Source organism: Mus musculus, chromosome 2 (genome assembly GCF_000001635.26).
Source record: "Mus musculus strain C57BL/6J chromosome 2, GRCm38.p6 C57BL/6J".
Classification (NCBI taxonomy): domain Eukaryota; kingdom Metazoa; phylum Chordata; class Mammalia; order Rodentia; family Muridae; genus Mus; species Mus musculus.
Window position 1 is genome coordinate 6,130,562 of NC_000068.7, and position 11,330 is coordinate 6,141,891.

Here is an 11,330-nt window from a genome sequence, read left to right on the forward strand (position 1 = left end):
CTGAGATTACAGGCATCCAACAACAATATCCTGAAGAGATTATTTTCATTTAATAATAATGACTGTTATTTATGAAATACGTATACTTTCAAACAAGACACATAACATACATTATTTTGTTTAATTCATTTAGACAATGTTTGTGGGGTCGTGGGGTTAAGTCTTTCTTTGTTTTTGTTTTTTTGAAAAGGGATCTCATTATGTAGCCTTGGCTGGCCTGGAGCTCACTATGTAGACTAGGCTGGCCTCCAATTCAGAGAGAGCCAATGCAGGCTGAGATTAAAGGCGTGTGCCACCACGCCAAGCTCTATTCATGTTTAATGAACTTGTAAGCATTGTCCATATGTGAGTTACTTATGTGATGTTCCCATATGTGTGCACACTGAACAGGGTTTTTAGCAGAGTAAACATGGCCAGCTCCTTAAATATTTATCATTTGCTTGTCATGAAAAATGTCAAAATCCTTCTTGCTTTTTTTTGAGGATTTTGTTTCTTTTGGTTCATTCATTCATTCATTCATCCACTCATCCATTCCTTCATTCGTGTGTGTGTGTGTGTGAGAGAGAGAGAGAGAGAGAGAGAGAGAGAGAGATGCTTCAAAAAGTGAAGGTCAGCCGACAGCCTTCAGGAGCTGGTCCTCTCTTGCCCTCACGAGGGTCAGAGTTCAGGGCTCAGGGCAAGTGCCTCAATCCAATGAGCCATTTTCTTGGCCAGCCAGGTCCTTTGACTTCTTATGGTTATTTTACAGAGAGGGATTTTTGAGGTCGACGAGGCTGAAGAAAGGCCCCGGTTTTGATCCTGTTGATTGTTGGGATATCTTTACCACCGGGGGGAACATTTCTGAGTAGCTAATAGTAATAGCTCATTGTTGTGGCAGCCTTTCCCAACCGGGCAGAAGCTAATGTTCTCAGCGAGAAAGCCAGGGCCATGGATTTTATTCACTGTAATGCTTGGTGTGGCTCGAATGACAACCTGTACCCCCTAAATGTTTGCATTTTCCCCATTTAATGGAAAGCGAAGGAAGTGGCTGGCCACACAAATGACTGGGTTACAGGCAGCTGACAGGGCTGAGCCCAATTCCTCAGTCCTGAGATCATACCTTGGTCTTCCCCAGGAAGAAGAAGTACCTGATTAAAGGGAAGAAAACTTTTTCTCTAATAACACACTGGCCTCGCCTAACTCCCTGCATCTTTAATTAATGTTTACAAAGCACTTTAATCTACATGCTAGTTAATTAGGCAAGCATTATTATTTTTTTTATTTTTACACAGAAGGCTTCCCCATCCTTTCCCTATCACCTCCCCACCCCCATAATTCCAAGCACTAAGCTGGAGGCAGGCAAGGGTTCAAGCGCAGGGTCTCCAGCCTGCATAGGGTCCTCCAGCTCTCCCATCCACTGAGAGTCAATGTGAGCCTGTTCTATAAAAACAGAAGCAGTCCAGCCACACCTGCTTGTAGCTATAAGCAAAACCCTGCAACTGGAAGTAGGCCCTGCTGATCAGAACAGTAAACTGGTCACGTGGCTCCCCAGTGTGGTGCAGGGCGCAGTGAACACAGGAACTGGTCCAAGAGGAGCCATTTTCCAAAAACACTTCCGGTTGGCCAGGTCTTGGTCCACTAATTTCAGACATGACTCTGGTCACCGTTCACTGACATAAGAAGGTGTCCAGCTTGGGCTGGGAGGCAGAATTCACAGTCTTTATTCTCACTTTCTGTTTACTCTTGGCCTTGGACTTAACAGGCACTGGTCGGATAATGGCTGTGTCCCTAGGCTGGATGAATTTTGTTCGTCCTCCAAGCCCATCGAAGCATATTCTTACCACATCTGTGCTGCAACGGGATTCTGCTGTGGTCCTGTTGGGCTGTTTCTGACCCAGGACAGCATTCTAGATGAAGAGAGGTGTCTTAGTCAGGGTTTCTATTCCTGCACAAACATCATGACCAAGAAGCAAGTTGGGGAGGAAAGGGTTTATTCAGCTTACACTTCCATACTGCTGTTCATCACCAAGGAAGTCAGGACTGGAACTCAAGCAGGTCAGGAAGCAGGAGCTGATGCAGAGGCCATGGAGGGATGTTCTTTACTGGCTTGCTTCCCCTGCCTTGCTCAGCCTGCTCTCTTATAGAACCCAAGACTACCAGCCCAGAGATGGTCCCACCCACAAGGGGCCTTTCCCCCTTGATCACTAATTGAGAAAATGCCTTACAGTTGGATCTCATGGAGGCATTTCCTCAACTGAAGCTCCTTTCTCTGTGATAACTCCAGCTGTGTCAAGTTGACACAAAACTAGCCAGTAAAAGAGGGAAGGCACCAGCCAGTCTTCATCTGGCTCTCCTACACATCGCTGGCCACCCAGTGAGAGCTGGGACTCCAGCTTGGAGACTTTGCGCTCCTTCTTGGGGACGTCCTGCACGGGAGAGCATGCCCTCTCCAGGCACAGCTTCTTGGGGAGGCGATGCTGGGCGCCGGAGATCTGGGCTGAGGGGTATTTACATCAAAGGTAACATTCACTGAAGGGTGGCTGGTGAAGCCTCGGGTTCATCATCTCCACAGGGGCTGGGCTCTCAAAAACCAGGCGGCTGACCGGCTCATTGGTCTCCGGAGGCAGGCTCAAGGTTTCCTGGAGGATCATCGGCTTCTTTCTTAGGCTGGCGATCTCCTTGTCAGCACTTTGTAAGTCCTTCTGGGCTGACCTCAGTTCTAACTTGGCCTGATCCAGCTCAGTGTTGAGAGTCTTCAACTTGCTCCTAGAGAACACCAAATCCTTTTTCAACCTGTCAGCCAGCTCCCCTGAGGCCTTCCAAGCTTCCTTCAGATTCTCATACTCTTTCTTGAGGGACGCGCAGTACACAGCCAGCTGCTCTACCGCTGACTGTCCCACACCTATGTCTCGGATCATCTCCTCCACCTCAGCTCAATTTGCTCCATGGTTTTTCATCTTGCACTTGAGTCGGTGGGCCTCTTGCCGCTGCTCCAGGAACTTCATCTGTTTTTTCAGGGTGGAACATAGCATCTCTGCCTTGTTTAAAGCGTTCTGCAGGGACTCCACAGTGGCATTGCGTTCTTCCAGGGTGTCCCGTAGAGTGTCGATAATGGCCTGGCTGTCCCATTTCTCCCTGTCTTTCTGGGAAAGCTGAGCTTTGACACTCTCCAGTTCATTCTTTAAGAATTCTAAATCCAAGACACTCTCCTCTTCCTGGGCGAGGTTGAAGAAAAGCTTGTTTATAATAGTCTTTTTGCCAACCTGGATTCTACCCTGTGGGCAGGTCCGACTTGGTGCTGTCTCAGACCACTGGATTAGGCATTGCTGATGAAAAGTGTGGCCACAGTATATGGCAGCCATGTCACGGGAGTGATTGAAGAAGTCGGAGCAGATAGTGCACAGAGCGCGGATAGGCTTGATGGCTCGACTCAAGCAGCCCAGAAAGCCAGCTGCCGACGACAGACACAGTTTGGTGGCCGAACCCGCCGCCGCCGCTCTGGTTCCTTCAAATTTTGCTCCACCGCACGGCTTCCGGGAGTGAACCAGAAGGAATAACAAACCCACGCCTGAGTGCTTCCCTCTGATTGGACAAACTTCTAGGCAACCATTATTATCCTCCTCTTTCTGAACCAAATCCAGACGAGGATCTAATCGGATAGTTCCCCGATCCTTGGTGAGAAAAGAGCCATGCTTTTCCTTTCTATTGGTTTTTTTCCCCCTTTTTTCTTTTTCGCTCTCCTCTCTTAAACTTTTGTGTCATATTGTGTTAAATGTGCATGCATTTATCCTAAGTGGTTTTTTAGAGGTATATAATATTAAATGTTGTGTGTTAAGAGTAATATAGTTCACCCTTGTCTTTAAGAAAGCAGATTAGATGCAGTGTGGTGGCACACACCTTTAATCTCAGCACTCAGGTGGCAAAGGCTGATGGATCTCTAGGAGTCTGAGAACAGCCTGGTCTACACAGTGAGTCCAGGCCAGCCGAGGCCATTGATGAGCTGTGTCTCAAACAAAGAGAAAACGGATTAGGTAAGCAAGCAAACAAACAAACGAGCAAGCAACCCCAGGCTTTTTATAATGTTTCATAGAATATCATATTGGTTTTGCTAAGCTTTTCTTTGGGGTGTGGATTTTTTTCGGGGGAGCAATTGTTTGGTTGGTTTTTTCTTTTCCAAGACAGGGTTTCTCTGTTTATCTCTGCCTATCCTGGAACTCCCTTGTAGACCAGGCTAGCCTCTTAACTCACAGAGATCTGCCTGTCTCTGCCTCCTAAGTGCTGGGATTAAAGGCCTGCACTACCACCACCACCCGGCAGGGGAGTCTTTTAAAAGTTTTTCTGTTGTGTCTTGGAGATGAAGTTAAAAAAGGAGAAAATGAAAGGATGGTGGAATTATCAAGGAAAGAAAGAAAAAACGTAAAAGCAGAAAGGAACAGGTAAGGGTGGAGAGGAAACGAACAAGGGGGATGAGACCGAGTCCCTCCTGCTAGCAAACGCCAGTGTTTGTGAGAATTAGTCTAGAAGACCTGTGGAGAGTCACTGGGGCTGGTTTAACTACGAGAACTCACTGACATCTATCTGCTCGTGGCTCACCTCTTGTAAACAAAATAAGATTACTACAGAAAAAGACTGTCTACAGTAGCAGTTCTCAACCTGTGGGTCACAACCCCTCAGGGACTCGAACTGTTCTTTTACAGGGGGCCACCTAAGATCATTGGAAAACAGCCTCCTAACAATAGCAAAAATACAGTTTTGAAGTCTCCATGATAATACTTTATTTTATGGTTGGAGTGAACAAAATGAACAAAGATGTCCGTCTTTGTACCATTTGGACATGCACATGCTGGGCATGTGTGGTGAGAAAAGACTTGAGGTGAGGTGAAGAAAAAAAAATAAACAGCTCGGCGGGAACTCAGGATAGTTATCAATAAAAATACTTAATCTCTAGAAAGGAAACCTCTAGAACAGTGGTGCTCAACCTTCCTAACACTATGATCTTTTAACTCTTTGTTCACCCCAACATTTTATGGTTCCTTCCTTTAGGAACCTTCCTCCTTCCAGGAGGTCGGGCTGGCAAGGTGGCTTAGTGGGTAAGAGCACTGACTGCTCCTCCGAAGGTCCTGAGTTCAAATCCCAGCAACCACAAGGTGGCTCGCAATCATCTGTAATGAGATCTGACGTCCTCACAGTGTACTCACATACATTAAATAAATAAATAAATCTTAAAAAAAAAAAAAAGGAGGTCGACCAGCAGAGGAGGTGTTGATTAGGTGAATCAAATGGAGCCTTTGATTGCTGGAGCTTGGTAGTCTCAGGAGGAGGAAGTGGCCAAATAAGAGAATAGACCTTGGTGGCTAGCTTAAGGAATCTAATGGGATTTTTGTTGTTTGTTTTTAAGCAAGGCAGAGGGAATGGGGGAGAAGGGTATTGCCTGCCAGATCTATGCTCACCATGCTCAAGCTGTCCAGAGTCCTTTCATGGAGGTTGAAGAGTTAAAGTCAGGTGTGGCTGGCTGAGATCCTGTCTCCAAAAAAAAGAAAGAAAGAAAGAAAGGAAGGAAGGAAGGAAGGAAGGAAGGAAGGAAGAAAGAAAGAAAGAAAGAAAGAAAGAAAGAAAGAAGGAAAGAAAGGAAAGGAAGAAAGGAAAGGAAGAAAGGAAAGGAAGAAGGAAGAAAGGAAAGGAAGAAAGGAAAGGAAGAAAGGAAAGGAAGAAAGGAAAGGAAGAAAGGAAAGGAAGAAAGGAAAGGAAGAAAGGAAAGGAAGAAAGGAAAGGAAGAAAGGAAAGGAAGAAAGGAAAGGAAGAAAGGAAAGGAAGAAAGGAAAGGAAGAAAGGAAAGGAAGAAAGGAAAGGAAGAAAGGAAAGGAAGAAAGGAAAGGAAGAAAGGGAAGAAAGAAAGGGAAGAAAGAAAGGGAAGAAAGAAAGGGAAGAAAGAAAGGGAAGAAAGAAAGGGAAGAAAGAAAGGGAAGAAAGAAAGGGAAGAAAGAAAGGGAAGAAAGAAAGGGAAGAAAGAAAGGGAAGAAAGAAAGGGAAGAAAGAAAGGGAAGAAAGAAAGGGAAGAAAGAAAGGGAAGAAAGAAAGGGAAGAAAGAAAGGGAAGAAAGAAAGGAAAGAAAGAAAGGAAAGAAAGAAAGGAAAGAAAGAAAAGAAAGAAAGAAAGGAAAGAAAGAAAGAAAGAAAAGGAAAGAAATTGAAAACAGATTCAAACAGATTCAAGTATTGGAATGCTGGGAGTAGAAGGTTATTATCCTTGATATATAATTTAAGGAATATAATTCAAAGACAAAGCTTTCAGAAGGTCAGCAGTGATATTTGAAGGGAAGTTTTCAAACTTATACCACCCCCCACCCACCCACCCAACATAAACATGATTTTATTTTATAAGAAAAAAAAAGTCATATGGTATATAATACTATTTCAGTCAGTATGGAAATTATGTGATCTATTTAGTTTATGCCAACCAGTGACATCATAGCCTCCCTAATTTATAGAGATGCACTGTGCTGTCTACACAGGGACAAAAATCACCTGTGGACAAACCTAGTCATGGCTTATTTCAACATTAAAATCTTTGAAAGGCTTTAATTCAAAGTTACTTATTGTGTGATTTTTATGGTATTTTATACTCTCCACAAAAACTAATGAATTTTAGTTTTTAGGCGAGTAAATCCTAACGTTGAAAGGAGAGAATCTGGCGTCTGTCAACACCGATAGTCTCTGTGTAGCTTCCCTTCACGTATCAGGGAGAGACACAAATCCATCAAGAGACAGAGAATGGGAAGCAAAAACCAAGGCCCAGATGTTCAGATGTTTATTGGAAGGGAGGAAGAAAAGGAGATTGGTTAATTTCAAAGTTAACTTCAGTGAAGTTTGTACTAAAAAGAAATATTCAGAGGCTGGACAGATGGACGGCTCAGTGGTTAAGAGTGCTTGCTGCTCTTGCAGAGAGGAACAGAGTTCGGTTCCCAGCACCCATGTTGGTAGCTCTTAACCACCTGTAACTTCAGCTCAGGGGGATCTGACATCATCTTCTGACATCATCTTCTGGCATCCAAAGGCACATGTATACGTGGATCATGGATCTATGTATAGATGAACACAAATAGGCTCAAGTCTTCTTGTTTGTTGTTTGTTTTGCTTTGTTTGTTTTTTTTTCAATAGCATTTCGCTGTCCTGAGACCAGGCTGGTTTCAAATTCAGAGATCCACCTGTCTCCGCTTCCCAAGTGCTTGGGTTAAAGGTGTGTGTTACCACTGCCCAGAAAAAAATTTTTTTAAAAAAATTATTCTACAGATAAGGAAATTATGACCTGGGGATTCTGGGGTGATGGGTGTTTTTAAAAAGCTAGAGAAAGCCAGATGGTTTCACAAATGCATGGTGTTACCCTGTCTGTATTACAGGTCAGTATTTTGAAGGGCATAGATGGAAGAAAATAAATTACATCTAAAGTAATTCATTAGCTAGTTAACTAGTGCTCACTAGGCAAGTGCCTACCACTGAGCCAAACCCTCAGTTTCTCAAAGTTTTGTTGCTGTTGATTGCTTGGCTTTAGTTTTGGTGTTTTAGAGACAGGGTTCCCTCTGTGTGGCCCAGGCTAGCCTTGAACTTCCTGCTCCTAACCTCTCAGGTACTGGGATTAAAAGTGTGTGCCCCATACCCCTACCAAGTGCTGGGACTATAGGCACATGTACCACACCCAACCCTATAGTCTAAGTCAGAGTTCCTAAAGAGATACAAGACCCACCCCCCAAATGCTTAGTGAAGGCCAAAACCCCCAAAAAGCAAGGTGAGTGTCAGTTATGTATTAAGAGTGTCATTTAAAATTACCAATTCTTCATGCAGAAACCATTTGTAGTTGGGCCAGGTGGTAGAGAGGCAACCATAGTCAGTAAAGAAAGTTCCCTATCGGCATGGAACGTGTTTTCTAGTAAGAGTTGGGGGTATATAGGCAAGACACTGATGGAAAGACTGTCAGCTGCTGTCAGTGTGTTGAGAGCACACAAATGATTGCAAGAGGGAAACACATGGACTGTGTGTTCCCCGAGATGAACCTGGTTCCTTGTTTGGCTTCTAATCTTGCCTAGTTTGCTATTCAAAGAGCTGGAGGCTCTCACAGGGTTTGGGAATTGGCTTAAACAACCCTGCAGAGTCCAGGGAAGCTGGGAACGGGGCAGCCACTGAGGCAGGTTCTAAAGATTGCTCCCGTCCAGTTGCATTGCTTCAGGCATGCCAGTGCTGGAACTGTGGGTGCATATAACCCTGGCTTCCCAAAGAGATGTGAGGTATGAAGTTTCCTGGGCAATATGTCTCTGAACCTTCTCCATTTTCCCACCAACCTTCAATACAACCCTCATTCCTCGTGGATGCTCTGGGAGTGGACTCTCTCCAGCAGATGTGAATGTGGATTGAGACTGGTCTTAGGTGATCCAAGCCAGGGACAAGTTTCAACCCAGGCATGTTTGGCTCTAGATAAATGTGACTCCATGTACAGTTCAGGAAGTAGAGTGGCTGACATTTCTGGTTTGTGTCACCTTTCTGCACAGTTGAATTCTATTTTGTTTTGTTGAAACAGTCTCCTTCTTCAGCCCAGGCTAGCCTCAAACTTCAAAGATGGCTCTGGATTTCTGATCCTCCTGACTGATTCTACCTGGAACTGAAGGCTTGCACCACAGTGAGATGTGTTAAGGATCAAAGTCGGCCTCACACACATGAGGCCAGCACTCTACCAACTGAGCTACCTTCTGGCCTCTGTAAGCTTAAATTCTTGTCATATCGTTTTGTTTAAAGTGCTTTGTGGTTGCAGATTTCTGAGTATGAGGGCTGGCATTTCACCATACAACTTGGATATGACCCACGACGCCTATTGCTGTTGGCTCTGACCTGGAACGGAATGCTAGTGATGTTAATTTCATGGGTTCTGAGTAATAAGCAGTTCTCCCTGGGTTTGAGAATCAGGATGGTCACCTAAGTAGTGTAACAATGAGACCCGGTGTGTCCTGGTCTTCCCATCTCCCTTCATGGCCCCAAACCATGCAGTTGGGCTCCCATGTGCTAGGTCTCATTTCTATTTCCAAGTTACAGTTTCAGCGGAGAGGAGGAGAAGAGACCCTTGTTGACGGCTCTCAGAGATGCTTAAAATATATTTCACTTTCTAAATTGGTAAAAAGGATTCAAATAAACATACTCTTCCTACAAAGAATCACAACAGGAAAACCCAAACAAAACCACACAAAATTCCCCCAGTAAGTGGCATTTTCCTGTTATCCTGAAATTGCAACAGAATACCGAACCTCCAGTGTCAAGAACAAGCATTTGCCGTCCCTTAACATTTTACATTTAGTAAGTTCACACACACACACACACACACACACACACACACACACACACACACGAACGAGAGACAGAGACAGAGACAGAGACAGAGACAGAGAGGCTGCACCCACCACTACTCTCCCTTCTGTAGCTTTCTGAGGCTGAGTCACACTCCCACTGCATATGCAAACTGAAGCTTATCTATCAATCTGCGGAAGGACTTTTGTTTTTTCCCACCTTTTGACCATTGTGAAGGAGAATATATAAACATTGCACATTGCTGTACAAGTAACTTTTGTTTCCCCTCTTTACGGCTTTGGGTATCTGCCCAGAAGCGAAACTGCCTAGGTACAGGTACACCCGATGTTTCATTTTTTGAGGACCCCATCCCCCAAACACACACACCATCACCTGGCACAGACACGCCTTTTTACATTGCCACCAGGATGTGAAGGGTCCAACTTCCTGCAGGCCTTGCCAGTATTGATTGCTCTCCTTACAAATAAAGAATAAAAAGTTGAGGCTGAATCTTAACAACAGGATGGGGACTGGTGCGACCATAAGAACTTAGCAACTGTTCATTTGTGCAGTCTGATCACTAATGTGTGGAAATGGGAATTTGTTGGGAATTTTCTGGAGACAAGATATGGAAACAATAAAACAATTTAATTTTTATACCCTTGAATAAACCAGTTATAAAAATAAAGTGCTAAGCAGAGGGAATTCTCTCCACTTGACTTTTTCTTAAAATTCCTAACTCACTTGAAAAGTGTCCACGAGGGCTTCGGGCGGGCGAGGGGTGTTACCTTTACCACTTTATCTTCCTCTGATGCCTGGCTTCTGTTTTCAGAACCATTCAACAGCTATAGCTTTTTGTTCTTAGCCTTCATTCTCACTTTCAACCACTAGACGGTTTGAATCACGTATTCATTATGACCATTTCCCCCACAGCTGAATATGCAGATTGGAACTGAGACACCTTCACAGGCGAAATGACCCATCACCTTGGCCTCTAGAATTGCCTCTGTGATGACCTGAAAAACTTCTGCCACTGTCAAGGTCTGCTTCATTTAATAGTTGAGCACCTCCTCTGGCCCTGATTGAAAAGCTTGTTGGAAACTTGTTGGCTGGGTGTCACGTTCACTAAAGTCATTCATCCATCCACTGCCCTTATTTGGTCATGAAAGGCAATGCTGTCCCTTTGGAATGCTAGAGATGGAAGAATTATAGACACAAAGAGGAACAAACTCAAAATAAACAAAACCAAGTTAAGGCCTTCCATGCGAGACAGAAAAATCCACTGGCAGGCTGTTTGTAGCCCTGTAGTAGAGCACTTGTCTGATGTATTTGAGACTTTAGGATGGAGATGAAGAGAGGGAGGGAAGTATTTAGAGGCCAGGGATTTTCTTAATCAGTAGATTGCTTGCCTGGTTTGTACAAAGCCTGGGAACAATCACAAGCTATGTGGCCATGCCCATAGCAGGAGCTTCCAGGGGAGGTTCAAGGTTATCCTTGACTACATAGCAAGTTTGAGGCAAATTTGGGATACGTGAGACTCGGAAGCCCTCTGGAGACTCACGAGATGAAACCTGGAACCCTGAAGAAGGATCTAGGGGAGGAAGGAGAGCTAGCTAGAGATGCAAGAAGTCCACATCTTCGTGTAGAGACACAGATCTAAAGAATTCTCGCTGCTGGGGACACCCAGGCTCTAAGTGGGCAGTGACGTCTGAAATTCAGGTCATACAGTCATTTCCTGTGCTCTTAATGCTTCCTTCAGTCACCAGGAGTAAGCGGGAGGGTCAGATGCCACCATTTTCAGAGAAGCAGCCAGGGGGCTGATACAGAGCTGGGAGTCTCTGACAGACAGCATGGAGGGAATGCAAACTCCTTTGCCTTTGAATATGATAGGGAAATGGGGGAGTGTTTTCTAGACTACGACTAATTAAGCCCCCCTCCCCCCCCTCCAGTGCCGAGGGATTGGGTCTTGGGCCTTGAACGTGTTAGGCAAATGCGCCACCATTAAGTTACATACCTAGTTTGCCT

The 11,330-nt window shown here is 44.7% G+C and overlaps 1 long non-coding RNA gene and 1 pseudogene across 2 annotated transcripts; one reads left to right on the top strand and one right to left on the bottom strand.

Annotated features, from left to right (window-relative positions):
- Positions 1-1,459: 1,459 nt before the first annotated feature.
- Gm13384 (predicted gene 13384) lies at positions 1,460-3,513 on the bottom strand (annotated as a pseudogene).
- Positions 2,308-10,009, top strand: Gm10857 (predicted gene 10857). Of its 2 annotated transcripts, none has more exons than NR_033470.1 (2): positions 2,308-3,654; positions 8,561-10,009. It is a non-coding gene; the product is annotated as a predicted gene 10857 (long non-coding RNA). The 2 variants fall into 2 exon arrangements; NR_033471.1 differs by having other exon boundaries at positions 2,322-3,654; positions 8,566-10,009.
- Positions 10,010-11,330: the final 1,321 nt, after the last annotated feature.